This window comes from Parasteatoda tepidariorum, chromosome 2 (genome assembly GCF_982258835.1).
Source record: "Parasteatoda tepidariorum strain Cologne lab strain chromosome 2, Ptep-v5.0, whole genome shotgun sequence".
Lineage (NCBI taxonomy): Eukaryota > Metazoa > Arthropoda > Arachnida > Araneae > Theridiidae > Parasteatoda > Parasteatoda tepidariorum.
The window spans coordinates 91300776-91318630 of record NC_141756.1 but is presented as its reverse complement, the minus strand read 5'-3'; the positions used below and the strand labels follow the sequence as shown (position 1 = coordinate 91318630).

General features: G+C 29.6%; 1 protein-coding gene across 2 annotated transcripts in view; it reads left to right on the top strand.

Moving 5' to 3' along the window:
• LOC122268286 (acetylcholinesterase-like) overlaps window positions 1-17855 on the top strand; it is a 132215-nt gene that overhangs the window by 33186 nt on the left and 81174 nt on the right. For both annotated transcript variants that reach the window (XM_087157731.1, XM_087157732.1), the window contains exon 2: window positions 12158-12239. The gene's annotated coding sequence lies outside the window, so the exon portion shown is untranslated. The remainder of the gene's footprint in view (window positions 1-12157; window positions 12240-17855) is intronic.

Here is a 17855-nt window from a genome sequence, read left to right as displayed (position 1 = left end):
ATATTTCTTATTTTTATTGTTTTACAAAAATACTTGAGTTGTTGAAGGTTTTTTAAATTGTATTTTAAATAAATTTTAAGAAAAATATCAAATTATAGTTTTATAAATGTTTTATTTTAATGTTGAACCTATAAATAAAAAGTTCAAATGATAATTATGCATGATATTAATATTTATTAATTTTATTATTATTTATAATACTTATGATTATTAATTATCATTCATGATTTTATTATTAAAGATATTATTATTTTATTAATGACATTATTATTACTGTTATTTAAGAAATCACCTTTAGAATAAATACCTTTTCTCTTTTTACTTATGCTATTTTGTTATTAAAAAGTTAAATAGAATTTACTTTAAAACGCTTTTGGTAAAGAAGGAGGATATTACTTTTTACACATTTACTAGCATTGACATTTAAAATGCATTTCGTATCGTTGTTGTTTAATAATATAAAACTGCTCGAGTGTTTGAGTTCTTTTAAATTGCATTTTAAATGAGTTTTAGAAAAAAAGTATTAAATTATAATTTGTATAAAGCTTTTGATTAAATGCTAATTATAAGAAATAAAATGCTGAAATGCTCATTTAAATTAATGAGAAACTTATTGATAACTATGGATGATAATGATTTTTATGAATTATATTTTTATTAATGATATTCATTATTATTATTTATAACTATTTATGATATTTATATTAATGATATTGCTATTATTATTATTAGTGACATTATTACTGTTAATGATATTATTTTCTTATTAATGCTGTTATTATTAATGTTATTTGTGCAATTCACTTTTAGAATGAACAGCTTTTCTTCTTTTGTTCAGCTATTTTTTTTTATTAAAAAGTTAATAAAAAAACTTTTTTTCCCCTTAAAGCGCTTTTGGTAAAGAAAGAGGATATTAATTTTTATTCATTTGCTAGTATTGAAATTTAAAATGTATTTCATATTTATGTTGTTTTACGAAATATACTTGAAATGTTAATAGTTTTTTAAATTAAATTTTAAATTAATTTTAGAAAAAATATTAAACTATAGTTTGATAAAGGTAATTTGTTTTAATGTTGAACTCATAAAAATAAAATTTTGAAATGTTCAAAGAAATTAATCAAAATCTTATTAATGATATTGATGAATGATAATGATATTTATGAATTATGTTTTTACTAACGATTATAATTAATGATTACTTATGATATCATTATTAATAATAGTATCATAATTAATGATATTATTATTAATAATATTATCCTTTTATTAATGATGTTATTATATAATTAATAACCCTAATGTTATTTGGGAAATTCACCTTCAAAATAAATAGTATTTCTCTTTTTGCTGATGCTGTTTTGTCATTAAAAAGTTAAATAAATCTTTCTTTTCAAATTGATTAAAACATTTTTTGTAAAGAAGTAGGCTATTAATTTTTTATACATTTTCTACCATAAATATGTGAATTTCAAAATGCATTTCATATTTTTGTCATTTTACAAAAATACTTGATGTTGGTGGTTTTTTTAAAAATGCATATCAAATAAAATTTAGAAAAAATATTCAACTATAGTTTGTATAAAAGTTTATTTTAATGCTGAACATTGATATAAAATACTGAAATGCTCATTTAAAATAAATAAAAAGTTTATTAATGATTTTTCTGAACGATAATAAAATTTTAGAAACATATTTTTATTAATAATATTCATGATTATTGTTAATGATTATTTATTATATTAATCCATACACTAAATCGTTTTAATTTCGGTAATTTTAATCGGTAATTTTTACCGAAGTGCTTTGGTTATGATTGGGAAGTTTTTCATAACACCTAATAGCTGCCCATGATTTAGTTAATTTTACTGTTCAGTTTTGTATTTTTTACTCCATGTGTGGTAACACGAACTGTTATTTAGAAAATCAGCATTTTCATTAAACTGTTGCCGTATGAACGCAAAAATTATCAGATGAATGGTTTAATACCGTATATTTTGGTTTTACTAATCACTATTATGGTTTTCTTCGACCATAAATGTAATTATCATACAATATGATAATTTTACCAGAATTATGTTGTTATTAAGAAAAAACTTTCAAAATTCTTTTTACTGTTTAAAAATTTAATATTTTTTCTTAATTATGCAAGACTTTTGGAAATTTTTCAGAAAATTTCGATGAAATTTATTGAAAGATTTTAAGCTCAAATTATTGTTTTTTCAAAAATTTTCTTAGAAAAAATTATTAACTATAAATTTTAAACATTTCATTGTATTGCATGCAGCGTAAAAAATAATCTTAAATTACATTATATTGAGTAGTTTATAAAAATAAATGGTAAAATAATGTAAGCTACCGTTTACTGTTACTTATAGTTTCCTCAAAATTATATAGTCACACTTTTACATGGAATTCTTACATCTTTCTTTTGGAAATATCATTGGTAACTTATTAATATTATTGTTAAGGTTGTCATTTTTCAAACCCCCTTCTTGAAGTTATTCTGTCACACTTTTGCGAGGAATTCTTCCATCCTTCTTATGGAAATATTGTTAACTAATTAATATTATTGTTAAGGTTGTCATTTTTCAAACCCCCTTCTTGAAGTTATTCTGTCACACTTTTGCGAGGAATTCTTCCATCCTTCTTATGGAAATATTGTTAACTAATTAATATTATTGTTAAAGTTGTCATTTTTCAAACCCCCTTCTTGAAGTTATCCTGTCACATTTTTGCCAGGAATTCTTCCATCTTTCTTATGGAAATATTGTTAACTAATTAATATTATTGTTAAAGTTGTCATTTTTCAAACCCCCTTCTTGAAGTTATTCTGCCACTTTTACGAGGAATTCTTAGATCTTTCTTATGGAAATATCATTATTATCTAATTAATATTATTGTTATGGTTGTCATTTTTTGAATATATGTCCCTGAAATTATTGTGCCTTACTTATAGGATGATGTCTCACACCTTTCTCATAGAAATATTTAATTAACCAATTAATATCGCTATATCAGTTATTTCATCAAGCTTTTTTCGTCAAATTATTGTTCCCCACTTTTAGGAAGAATTCTTACATCTTCCTTTAGGAAATATTATTGTTAACTAATTAATATTAATATTATATCAGTCATTTTTAAAGCTCTGTTGTTTGAATTGTTATGCCACGTTTTTAAGAAGAATTCTCACATCTTTCTAAAAGAAATTTTATTAACTAATTAATATTAATATGATATGTGTCACTTTTAAAGCTTTGTTCTTGAAATTATTGTGCCATACTTTCAGGATTTAATCCCCACATCTTTCTTAGGAAAATATTAATTGTTAATGAATTAATATTAATGTAATTGTTACCTCAGGCATTTGTTAACGGCTCTGAAAGTTACTGTGACGCCCAGTGGCTGAGCGGTAGCGCTGTCATGCCACAGGTCCCTGGTTCGATCCTCGGGCCGGGCAAGGTTGACTCAGCCTTTCATCCCTTCAGTGGGTCGATAAATGAGTACCAAGTATGCTTGGGAACTAAACACTGGGGGTTCGGCGTTCGACTGACCACCTGACCGGAACATCTGCTCCTGCATCCCAGAGCCCAAGGTCAAGAAAACTGAGATGGGCACAGTAGGCCTTGGCCCTCTATGGGCTGTCGCGCCACTGAGTTTAGTTTTTTAGTAAGTTACTGTGCCTAACTTTCAAAATGAATATTTATATCTTTCCAAGAGAATTTAACTGTTAAACAATTAGTATTATTTTTACCCCAATCATTTCTTAGAAGTCATGTTTTTCTTAGTTATCTTACCACACTTCGATGAAGAATGCTTGAATATTTCTTAAGAAAGCATTTATTGTCCTCTCAGTCATTTACACTGGCGTAAGAAATTAAGAGAATTCGAAATCTTGGTCGATTATCTCTAGAACTACTGGACCGATTTTCATGAAATTTGATACTTACATACATTGATACAATAAAAAAAGGAATAATTACTAAACAATTGTAATACGCACGCAAGATCGTGAGTAACACTCATTGGAGTTGGAAGGTATGAAATTGCCACAGGACAATTCAGGACGATTGCTACAGGGAATAATAAACTGCCTTATTTCAAGTATAAAATCACGCTGCAAGGCCTGTAGGGACCATAATTAACCCATTAAGGGTACCTGATACAATTAACCCATTAAAGAGGGGACCATAATTAACCCATTTTTTTGTTTAATTTGTAACCACTGTTTCATAACTTCCAACTCCAACGAGCGCTACGTGCGATCATGCGAATGCAGGGGAGAGTGGGGTCAATTGTAACAGGGTAGGATTGTAAAAGAGCAAAAATTTCTAGATTTGGTTCCTAGGTGGCGCATAAGGTGTATTTAATAAATCTACATGTACATCCCTGCTGACAACCATTTTTATGTACTTTTGAAAGAGTTACGTCACAAAAGATATTTTCACGCTACGTAAGTACTTTTTTTGGTATTAGAATATTATATTGTAACAAAGTAATTTTGTTTAAACAAATAAAAGTTATTAACCGAATATGTAAGTGGACACCTTAATTAACATTTCGAAAAAAAAGAATAGTTTTGTTAATTAACTGGCATTGTTTTTAACAAATGAAGCTGAAATGGCGTCTTGGGGACGATTGTAACAATAAGTAAAGGGACGATTGTAACAGCTGAAAATAAATAATCTTATGTTTACAAACCATTACTTAACTCTTTAAGAACCACCAGTAGTTTCCTATATCCTTTATATTATGTTGCATGTGCATTATTTTATTTGTCACCTTTCACAGCATAAATTAAAAATTTTAACCCCTTAAAGTTAAAAGTTTAAGCCTTTAGGTCTCTGCTCATTATTATTTTTACTCCTAAAATATCACTACTATTTTGATCAATAAAAAAATATATCAGAACTATGATAATATGCATAATTAACTATTTTTTAGTTGAATATATGAACTGTTACAATTGACCCCGTAACTGGGGACAATTGTAACAAGTGCACGACTATCAAAAATTGTTAATAACTAATATAATAACATTTAAAATAAGGTATTTGTTTATTTTTTCTAGTAGAGGATAGTCTACTTTACTCGTCTGTCAATTAATACTAATAATATATTGGATTTTTTGTTAGTTAAAAATAATTAGGTAAAAAATGTTACAATTGACCCCACTCTCCCCTATTACAAGTGTTGAATAGTTATTTGTTTCGTATTGTATCAATATATGTACATATCAAATTTCATTAAATTCGATTCAGTAGTTCTAGAGATAATCGACCAAGACTGCAAATTTTTTTAATTTTTTACACAAGTGTATTAAGAAGTCTGCTCTTGAAATTAATGTGCTATACTTATACGATGAATTTTTACGTCTTAATTAGGGGAATATTTATGGTTAACCAATTAAAACTGGCAAAGTAGATAGTGATACATGTTCTTATTGGATTTGAAACTAGAATTTTAGTTGTATTAGCATAGAACATTTACTTTCTGTGAATTAAAATAATTTTTAGTTATTTTTACGGCTGCTATTTTTTTAAAATAATTCCTAATTAAACCTTCTAATAAATATCTGAGCATAGTTACAAATTCTTATTCTTTGTACTTTGTAAACTCCCGCTCATTATATTCATTGTATAGCTCACATTTGATTCATACACGAACGTTTTCCTCAACTTAAACTCATTTATTTGCAGTATCACGTTTCGGAATCCGTTCTCGAATTATGGTAGTAGTGAAAATTAAATTAATTTTACAAGAGAAAATAATTTTGCTTTTCCTTTTGCCTACGTGAACCTATGTTTGCTTTGATGTTTCTGAAGTTCTGAGTTGCATATTAATTTATATTTTTTAATGGCTGATATCGCTTTTCAAAATAAACTGCATTCTAATTTTAGTACTTTGATCCGATAATTCCTTTCTTGGTAGTTTTGAAAGATTAGAAAAAACATCAATGTAAGGAAAACCGCACTAAAGTTCCAAACCATAATCGTCTGAATTTTCTTAGGGTTAAGCGTAAACCTTAAAAAACATCAATTTTGGGAATACCGGGTAATTGCACTTAATCTTAAAAAGTACAAACGTTAGGAATACCTGGCAAGTGTATATTGGGCGATGGTCTTTAATCATAAGACAACATAAACTTATGGTCAACTATGGTGATCATATTAATAAACAAATGTGTCGCATTTTGTTAAAGATTAGGAAAAAAATCAACGTAAGGAAAACCGCTCAAAAGTTCCGAACCATAATCGTCACGGAATAGTCTGAATTTTCCTAGGGTTACGCGCAAACCTTAAAAAACATCAATTTTGGGAATACCGGGTAATTGCACTAAACCTTAAAAAGTACGAATGTTGGGAATACCTGACAAGTGTATATTCGGTGATGATCTTTAACCATAAGACAGCATTAACTTATGGTTAACTTATGGACACTAAGCAAGTGTATGGTGATCATATTATTCAACAAATGTGTCGCATTTAGTTTTTTTCCCCTAAGACTCTTTCATTTTTCTTAATTTTTAAGCCCGAGTACAGAACACAGCGAATAATAGAAAGCAGGCTCCAGACAGCATAATTTTCAATCAGTTGCAGACCATGCTGTAAAACAATTGCAGCCAAACTTAAGTTTACTTTTTAAGTTTGCACCATTTTTAAATCATACTGTGAAATAACAACGAATAGAATTACCGATTTTCCGAAATAAAAATCTTACATTTGCTTTTTCAGCTTAGAGAAGAAATCACGGTTAGCCATCCATAACCTTAATTAGATTTACCGAAATAGCCCTACGAGCTGTAGCTGCTTGTAGCTCGCAGGGACATATGGAATAAGTTCGAGCTACGCGTGAAAAAAGTTCGTTAGCCTTTGAACTTGAATTTTTGTAAACATTTATTTTGTTTTATTTTGAAAAGAAGTAATAATTTGAAGTTTTAAATAATAATATAAAATCTCCAAACATTCATTATTTTGTGACATAGCAGAATTAGACCACGTGTCATTCATTTTTTCAAATTAGAAGAATGACAACTTGGATTTTATTTTAGTTTGTAATAGATATATGACGTTATTTTAACAACTTAATAAACTCATAAAGCCTAAAGTTCTAGGGTTGAACATTTTTTTTTAAAAATTAGGAGCAATTTTTATTTTATCAGCTTTGTTATTTTAGTGACTAATTATTCAATAGGACAATTTGTTTTAATAACACGTGTAAGATGACAAATCAAATGGCCTCGTTCTTAAAAGCGTTATTTGCAACTACTGAAAAAAAAATTAAAAATAAAATAAAGGTTGAAAAAAAGCTATAAAACCCGTGATAGCCGAGGAAAGCGAATCAAGGCAGGAAGGCATTTCTGAGGGCTGTTTGGTAGAAGGGTGAGAAACTCATCTCGTTAACTTGGGAATCGTCACTCATATGAATGAAACAAGATTTCAGAGCATTAAGATCAAGTGAAGGGACAGGATGAAATATTTTGAGTTTATCAAAGTTAAATTTATGTCCAAGGTTCCAACAATATGAATAAACTACTGATTTATTAAATTCGCTAGACTCCTTTGGCTTGCAAGAGGAAATTGTGGGAATGTTTTGCTGTTTTCTCTTGTTAACACACGAGTAACATTTCAGTTTTGCTTATCATAGATACCTTAATTTTCATTATTTAATACATTACTATAACCTAAAGTTAACTCTTTTGGAATCATAACATATAATATTAATATAAAAATGCCTTCTTTTTTTCTATTAATGATTAAAATAATATATTATCATTTAATTGACGTTATATAAGTGAAAGTATTCTACCTCTTATTTATATTGATTTTAAATCGCAAATAATATTAAGACTATTAAGTATAAGTGAAATTAAAGCAGAATTCATATTAAAAGTGAAAAAAACTCATCATTTGTTTACTGTCAGTTTGAAGGACATAAAAATTAAAACAATCTTTTCACACACTTAAAAATATTTAATCTTTATTTTAAATCACATTTCGATCCGTGATGGGTCAGTTAAGGCACTGAGCTGTTATTTTATTTCATTTTGTTTTATAACCATCGTCAAACAGCCGACCCAATTTTGGGCTTAAGACCACAAACGTGCAACTCCGTAGCCTTGTAATTTTGAACCAAATTCAGAAGACAAGGGAACTCCTGGATCAAGTATTGGGAGAAACTTGCCTCCGTTTAATGGAACTAGCCTGTATTTGCGTTACACGGAGAGGAAAAATCACTAAACCCTCTAACGGTCAGCTGATGCAAAGGGAATCTAACCCATGATCACTGAGCATATTTTACGTAACACTGTGGTCTGTAAGAACGGGGTGCCGAATTTGAATCGACCAAGCGTTGCTGGGATTCGAACCAGGTTCACCTCATTAGAAGACGAACGCTCTATAGCCTGAACCACCACGGCTCTCTGAGCTGTCATTTTATAAGTGGCGTTAAGCAGCCGAATCAATTTTTGGTTTACTCTGGTTTACTACGAATGTTCTACTCTGTAGCCTTGTAATTTTGAACCCAATATAGAAGACAAGGGAACTCCTGGATCAAGTTTTAGGAGAAATTTACCTTCGAGGAGTACTTTTTGATGGAACTAACCCGCATTTGCGTTACATGGAGAAGAAAACCACGAAAAATTCCTTTATTTTGCTTGATGGCAAGGGGTCACTAACCCATGATCAGTGAGAATATTTTACGTCAGCATTGTGGTCGGTGCTAGCCGGGTGTGGAATTATCGACCAGCCATCGCTGGGATTCGAACCCGGTTCACCTCATTGGAAGGCGAGCGTTTTTCCTCCTAAGCCACCACGTCTCTAGTATGTAGTATTAAAATTCGTTTTAATTTTGGGATTATTTATTAAAAAGATTTGCTTACTTTTCTATTCTAACCGTCTAGGTTATTAAGATTTAACCGGTCTTAGAACTTCCACCAATCAGGATAATTTAAAAAAGAAGTACCATTTATATTTGATTTATCTATTTTTGTTGTTTTATTTCAAGATCAAAGAGGAAGAACGGTTCATGTGCATGAAAACTGATTTTGTGAAAAAACGACGGACAAGAACCGTTTTTCTTCAGTACGACCCTAAAAATGTAACGGTTAGTAATCAATCGTTATTTTTGCGAAAAATGGTCATAAACCATTATTTCCCTTTGAGGATTATTTAATTGACACTATTTTGTAATGCTTTTATCTTCCTGATTTTTCGACTATTAAAATATGTTTAAAGAAAATGATTCCCATTTCATTAACCAGAAATGAATATTTTTTTATGTTCGATTTAAAAATTATTAAAAAAAATTGCTTCTATTTGATTGCCCTTACATACTGGATTTAAATATCAAAAACATTTCAATTCCTTACCTAAAAATTCTTTTCTACAAAAATACTTGAACTCTTGATATTTCCTATTTTTTACATCAAAACTCAAACGAAATCACTAAAATTGGTTCCACGGTTGTTAGTTTCAGTCAACTTAACAAGTATTCAACTTACGGAGTTCTTTTTTTTTCTTATTTTTTTTCCTTTTGAAAAGTTGAAATCTCATACCTTTTAGAGTTTTATTTGTTGGCTTGTTGTTTAAAAGAATTCCAAGATCTCAACTATAAACTCAAAGTTCCTGCTTTACTGCTTTTATTCCTCGAACCTTTTTTCGAGTTTATTTGGTCCATTTATTTCTCTTTTAGCTGACTTTTATAATTTTTTTTCCTTTTCACTTATAAGGTTTTGATCCAATCAAAAATGTTATCGAGATGTTTGACATGGTTTGAACTTTTTCAACCATTAAAAAAAAGTTATATATAAACCGCGTGTTAATTAAGATATTTTATTTTAAAATCGTTGTGGAACAGTCGATCTAATTTAGAGTTCACGTCTACCAATGTTCAACTCCGTATCCTTGTAATTGCGAACCCCAATCAGAAGACAAGGGAGCTCCTGGATCAATTAATGAGAGAAATTTGCCTTCGCTAGGACTTTTTGATGGAACTAATCCACTAATCCACGGAGATGTTGCTGTTGTAGTTCATTTCCGTCGCCCTAGAGCAGCAAAATGTGCTATTGGCGACTGTCTGGGAAACATCCCTGAGGATGATCCGAAGTCATGCCATCACAATTTTGATCCTTTGCAGAGGGGATGGTATCCCTGTTTCGGTAGCCTAACGACCTGCAAGCGAAGACCAGCACTTTATGGTAGAACAGTTTAACGAGGATCAATACCGCACACCCTCGGTCCCTACGCAGATTGATCCAAGTGGTCACCTACCCACACATTGACTGCAGCCAGTGATGCTTGACTTCGGTGATCTGCTGGGAACCGTGTCTTAACGACCAGTCGCGGAGAAGAAAACTACGAATGCCTTCCACGGTTAGCCTGACCGCAAGGGGACTCTAACCCATGATCCGTCTACCATTGAGGATATTTTAAGACAGTGCTGTGGTCGGTGCGAGTCGATTGCGGAATTTGAATCGTCCAACCCTCTCTCGGATTCGAACCCGTTTCACCTCATTGGAAGACGAGGGCTCTATCCCATGAGCCACCACGGTTCTATGTGAGGTATAAACTTGATTTACAAAAGCACGATTTTAGGTGACGCCGGAGTGACTTATATCTTAAGAGAAAACAATGTAAATTTTTTATCATCCAATTTGATAATATTTTTAAAAAAGTTAAAATTATGATGTTGCATTCATAAAAATGAAAAAAAAATTATGGCGCAGTTCATATTCTCCAGACATGGATTGAGAAAATTGTCACAAATTATTTATGTCAGAATGGTAAGGAGTCGTTTTCATTGCATTTAAAAAAATATCTGATGCGAATGAGAACCTGATTAGTTAATTATACCCACCCGTGAAATCTTGTTAATCAGATTGTCGCTCGCATCTCCTAATTCGCTTCCAAGAATTTTTTGTAAGCAGTGAGAACAGCCTTTAAGTAGTGACGGCGAAAAACAGAAGCCAGACTGCGCAGCCGGGCGTCATATTTCACAGTTAAAGGTAATAATCCATCCACAATCTTCCTAATTATTGTTTTTCTTTGAATATAGACACTTAGGTTTAAGTATAATGTTAAGTTTTGGGTTAAAATATTTTTTCGAGTCATTTTTAAAATGTATTTAAAATTTATTTAAAGCTAGATTTAATAGGTCTTCAGAAACTTATTTTTATTGGTTGATAAGTCTCGATTCTTATACTCTTTTAAAATGTATCTACCTTTTATTTAAGTCACTGTGTTGAGGTAAAAATAGAGGTAAACAATCATATTTAACTGAAATTTAAGAGAAAAAGGGATTTTAAAAGCTATTCAAATGATGACAAGTTTGGTTTTCTTCGAGCAAAAATTTGTTATAAAATTTAATAACATTTTACTTTAATTTATCACCTGCCTTTAGTAAGTATACGACATACATTGTGTCTGTAGAGCTTTTGCTGCTTAATTTTATCTATATGGTTTTGAATAAGTTATTCAATAGGTCACTGAAATTATTGATTAATTCTGTAGAACACTTATTCATCTATTTTACCTATTAATATCACGCAATATATCGTTTTCCATTTCAAATTTAGAAATTCTAAGCTTTTTTTTTTCATTTACTATTCAAGGATTAACAGGATATCCTCAAATGAAAATATGCAAAGTTTCATGATCTACGAGCAACATGTTAACACTATTGCGTGACATTGTTTAAAAATTGAGTAATTATCCAGAAGATTCTATGACAGTTGAGAGATGGTTTGTTATAAGCGTTATTAGATCATTGTGTTTTCCGAATTTCACTGACATCACTAATTTTTAACACAGATATCTCCATATTGATATCTAAATTAAAACACATTTAAGTTACATACATAACGAAGATGGTAATAAAATTTCTGACATGTTTTAATATAACTGCAAGTGTGCATTCTAAACTTTAAGTATTTAAAGCTTTTATTTAATGCAACAATATGCATTAATGTTTTTTAAAATTCAGTGTATATTTTCATATTTTGCAAGAATTTTTACCCGTCATCCTTATATATTTGATTCAATCATTTGATAGTGTACTTTTAAATTATCATAATTTTTTTTCTCATGAAAAACTGTCAAGCTAAGATAATGCAAAGTTGTTTTTTTTCACTTCTAATTGTTTCATTTTGTTCAAATAGGTGTGGATATTATTCGCAGTTGCTCCTAAGTGGGTGCTTGAAAATTGAAATAATTTGGAGGAGACAACACTAGGAATTTCAGGTAAAATCTTAAAATATTCTACAGTTTAAATATAAATTAAGATCGAAAATTTTATTTCGTCAGGTTGAAACTATGAGAACAGCCACTGCCATTTTTTTCTATGTTCCAGTATTTTATAATTAGCTTGACACTTTTTATTCTTTTTGATAGTTGCCTAGATATCTTTACGCTTATGAGAAAATATATTATTCATTGTTCAGCTACCGTAATTTATTTCAGCATTTCCGTAATAAGTTCCGAGTTGTAAAGGCTTATTGTCGAAAGCTTTATTATAATAAGCATAAGATCATCATCGATCAGCATCTTAAATCTCAACATCGATAAAACAACATATGTGGTTTTTGATAAAAAAAATCTTTTTGAGAAACCGACATTAATATATTTATTATCCATGAAATTGCTTTTAATTTAAATTTAGCATGCGCTTGCAAATCCATCGAAAAAGTTAAGTTGATAAAGTATTTTGAATTACGCATTGATTCAAACCTTAAATGGTAATCTCATCTTAGCCATGTGTCGAATAAATAAGGAGTTTTAATTTATAATTTTTATCACTTTAAATACAGTTTAATCAAACATTTGTAGCATTCCAATATTATTTCTAGGTTTTTTCGCATGTATTAACCCATGAAGTATTAACCCACGAAAACCTAATGAAATATAACAAATATCGATATCTTAAAAAAATATGGGGAGAAATGGTAAAAAATATTAATTATTTCAAATCTTTAAGCCTTTCTTTGATTCGTAATATTTTTTCTATTGAAATCTGTCTGTATAAATGAATACAAATGAGCGCAAAAAGAGAAAGTATTAATAGGAAGTATTAATCCACGAAAACCTAATGAAATATAACAAATACCGATATCTAACAAAAATATGCTAACGAATATTAACCAGTTCAAATCTTTAAGCATTTTTTGATTCGTCATATTTTTTTCTATAAAATCTGTCTCTATAAATGAATCCAAATGAGTACAAAAAGGAAAGTATTTACATGGAGTATTAACTCACCAAAACCTAATGAAATATAACAAATACCGATATCTCACAAAAATATGGTAAAGACTATTATCCATTCCAAATCTTTAAGCATTTTTTTGATTCGTCATATTTTTTCCATAAAATCTGCTTCTATAAATGAATCCAAATGAGTGCAAAAAAGGAAAGTATTATATGAAGTATTAACCCACGAAAAAATAATGAAATATAACAAATATCGATACCTCACAAAAATACATTCTGCTAGGACTTCAGATATTTAACTTCTCAATTCTTCAATAACATTCCCACTGATTTGTTGAACGCTCCGAACAAAGGCGCTTTCAAGCGGAATTTAAAATGATTTTTTTTCTTCACAATTGACGATATTTAGATTCCCTTTAAACTTTATATTACTCCCTGTATGTTTCACAAAATAAAGTGACAGCAAATTTTTACATATATTGAACAGCACCCCGTAAGCCAATTGTATGTTGTTATGTATTGTATTTTAGTCCATTTTTAGTTTAATGTGTTGTCTTTTTTTAATCTCCTTGTGTGAATTTAATATTAATAGCTTTTATGGTTATGAATATGAACCATGTGATCACAGGTAATTGAACTATTTATTGTCTGTTTGTACCTTTTCTTGTAAATTATAATAATATTAAAGTGCTCTCAATTTAAATTCAGATTGATTTAATAATTCTTCGTACATTTCTTTATTAGCTTACTAGCTTGTAGGTTGAATTTAGTAATCCTAAATATTTAAGACGGGTTCTAAAAAGATGAAGATTTTGAGTAGAGGGGAGCATTACCAAAAGTCTGTAACATTTGCAAAGAGTTCGTTTTTTTAAAAATTAGCCTACGGTATAAAAGTGCTAATTTTGAATTGAGTGAAGGAGTAGATCCCACTAAAAATCTACTCAATTTCGTTTATATTCTTATAATTTGTTGTCAAGAAACCTATAATATTATATCAGCTTTACGACAATACAACTACCACTATATATATATACATATAGGCATCCGACTTTATGAATTATTATCATTAAGATCATCAATAGAGTAAGTTCGTGTTCAGTGATTCCTTTCACGTCTTTTAATGACACCAAATTATTATTTAAAATCATTCATTAATAGAAAGGTTCCTTATACCTTTATGAATACGGAAACGGTTATTGCGAAGGTTCAACAAAAAAGTGTCCCACAGTGGACTAATCGTAAGACACGGCTTCCACTAAAACACCTAAGTTAAGCATCACTGTTGAAATAAGTGACCAATTTCGTCTGGCTACGAAAAGACCGAGACTGTCTGGTATCGGTCCCCATTAAACTGTTCTACCGTAAAGCGCTTGACTTCGCAATCAGGTCGTTGTGCTACCAAAGAGGGAAGCCATCCCCTCCGCAAAGATACAAAATTGTGATAGCATGTCTTTGGATTATCCAAAAGGATGTTTCCCAAACAGCCACCAATAGCTTATTGTGCAGCTCTGATGCGACATAAATTAACAACTGCAACTACAGCTTAATCAAAAAAGTCTCTTCCAAGGAGATTACTAAAACTAACTCAATTGATTTATAAATTTTTCAATTATTTGATCATTTTAGAAAACTTTTTAAATATTTTTTAAAACTATTTGTGTTGTTGTTTCTTTCTAATGACACTTGGACAAACCAAGTTCGCCAGCCATTGACTTCTTGCTAATCAAGTCAAGAAGGTGCGCGTTTCGTTTAACTAGAGAGTACCACCAGGATGAAAGTACGTCCTAGCTCAGAACCTTCCTGGTAGATGGCAGCACCACACAATCTTGTTGCCACTTCCTATAACTATACACAGATCTAAAAAGGAAAGAAATTTGCTCCAAATCTTTTTAACCATGGCATGCTCAGAGATCGATGATAATACTTTTGATTCCGCAGGTTTTACGAGCATGTATATCGCATCTATTCGGTGCATCTACCCTGAGTATCGCATCTACCCCGAGGATCGAACCCAGACCCCTCGAGATCAGAGTTTGACTCTCTAACAATTTGGCTACCACGGCTCTTTTCTCAAACTAAAAAGGATTTATTTATAGATATTAAAGAAATGAATCAACCCCTTCCTGAAACCTGTGTTGACAAAACCTGATCTTGTGACTGATTTCGTGATTAGCAATATTTAATCGTAGAAAAAAAATCAACTTTATATGGTTAGAAACCAGGTTGTTGAAATCGTTGTTCTTATTCATTATTAAACTTTTTACGTAGTATTATCTCCCCTTTTATACTATAAGAGACAGCACCCTAAATTTGGTCAGGGTTATTTATACTGTAAAATGCTTTGATGTAAAATTGCCACCATTTTTGGTAATGAGATAACTTAAATACATTTTTAAGTGCAGAACTTTAGTAATCGGGTAAAAAATTATGTAACGTTGACAAAATAATAATTTTTTGAAAGAGTTAAGGCAGATATATCTCTAAAAATGTGCTTGTTTTGTAAATGAAATATTTTTGCTACGAAGCCAAAAATGAATTCCAAATACGAGCGAAAATATGTGTTGTCACTAAATAAACAAACAAAAAATTAGCAAATAAAGTAAATAAAAATATCACAGGGGAAAAGTAACTGAAATATGCGACTGCATGCATTGTAAAAATTTTAGTTTACCTTAACACCGAAAACATTGACAGCTATATCAATGGTGGGTCGATTTTTGACGCATATTTTCGAATAGAGCTTTATTAAGTTAGTTTATTCTAAGATTGCTCAATATATTGAACCGATCTTTAATTAAATCTGTTAATTGAAACAATCTCCTAAAGATGTATTTTTGTTGTTCAAGCAATCACATGGTTCTCTAATATTCTGAAAAATGTCTTTCTTAAAAACTCGTAGCTTCAAGAGACTAAAGGAACACTAGCAAAAACAATTTATTTAAAATTCGAAAGCGTCTTCTTAGAAAGAATATGTATCATATCAAATAAATTTTTCTCTTGACTTGCTTGGACTGTGAATTTTCAATTTTTTTATTTTCATACTTTTTTTTAGTTTATTTTTTATTAGGAGATTCGTTTACAAGTTTTTTTCATACTTTTTTATAGGTAGATCTTTATCTATCTATCAACATTTTATTGATTTATTTAACATAATATATTATTATCATTATTGTACATTACCACAATCAATTGGTTGGTTGCGAAATTGTGCAAATTTAACGTATTAAACATCCCTGACCCAAAACTAGTTGTTGCAGGAATGCTATATTTCATGATTATATTAACAAATTAATTATTAGTAAAATTTGATACCCTAAAAGTATTAGGAACTTTTATTATAAATGTATACTTCTTTACGGAGTTGAGTTGTCTGCCAAAATTATATATATATATATATATATATATATATATATATATATATATATATATATATATATTAAGCGACTTCGTTAAATAGAGGTTCAACGTATATCTTGGACCTTAAATGGTCCGCAAACCTCTATTATTTCCTTCTATGCAGATTTCTTTTGTGGCTAAGATTTATGAAATAAATAGCAGATACTAGTTTACAAGATAAAGATGTATCGATTGTTATTTTAATTATGACTAGTGCTTATGAATTTAAAACCTGTTTTGTGTTGCTTAAGTATTTTAGAAGGTGGTTTTCTGTTTAGCGAATTTTCCATATAACGAACTTATTATCTGGATAAAGAGACTTCGTTAAATAGAGGTCCGACATATATCTTGAACCTTAAATGGTCCACAAACTTTTTGAAATTTATAAAATCTTTTTATTCGTTAAATTTATGTTCTTTGGTGGGAGAAAAAAAAACGATATTTAAAATTATTCTTATAATAATAAAGAAGGGAAAAAAAGTCATTACATGAATAAAGAAATGAATATTTTTTGAAGAAATGTCAAATAAAAGTCTCTTCTTTCGGGAACTAGCTGACAAAAGAGTTCTCACCAGTTCAACTTTCGTCGGCAATGATGATTAATTAGATATTTTTGGAACACGCCCCTATCTCAATTGATTGATGTTTTCCTCTGGTTTGACGTCACTTAAAGTACCCTTTTTAGATGAATCCAATATCTTGTCTTCGCCATTGGTAGTAAACGGTAAAATTATGAAAAGAACAAATGTTTAATAAATCAAGAACTCCGGAAGAAACTTTTCTTTCATCTTTCATCTTAATTTTAATCTAAAAGTTAAATCTTTTGTTTTAGTTCTTCGTTTTTTTTAATCAATATTCAATTTCAGTTAGGAAAAAGTAATTTTATCTCTTTAGAAATTCCTTTTACGTGTAGAGTAAAACTCCTTTCATTAAAGAAGTTTTTAAGGCTATAATTTTTTGATGAAAAGAAGGAAATTAAAGGAAGAAAAATAAAACTATAACTGTTTTTTTTTTTTTTTTTTTTTTTAATTCTGTAGCTTTGTTGGAATCCTTAAAATAATAAAATAAAACTAAAATAAAACTTAAATAACATTAATATTCTTTTTAAAATTATAGCTTTGTAGGTAGTTTTAAGCAAACGATTTTTTCGGGAGTAAAAATTGTTTTTGAAGCAAGAGAAAATGTTTTATGATGGTTAAAACTATCTAAATATCGTTTTCAGTTTAAAAACTCACACGAAGAATATCAACACCC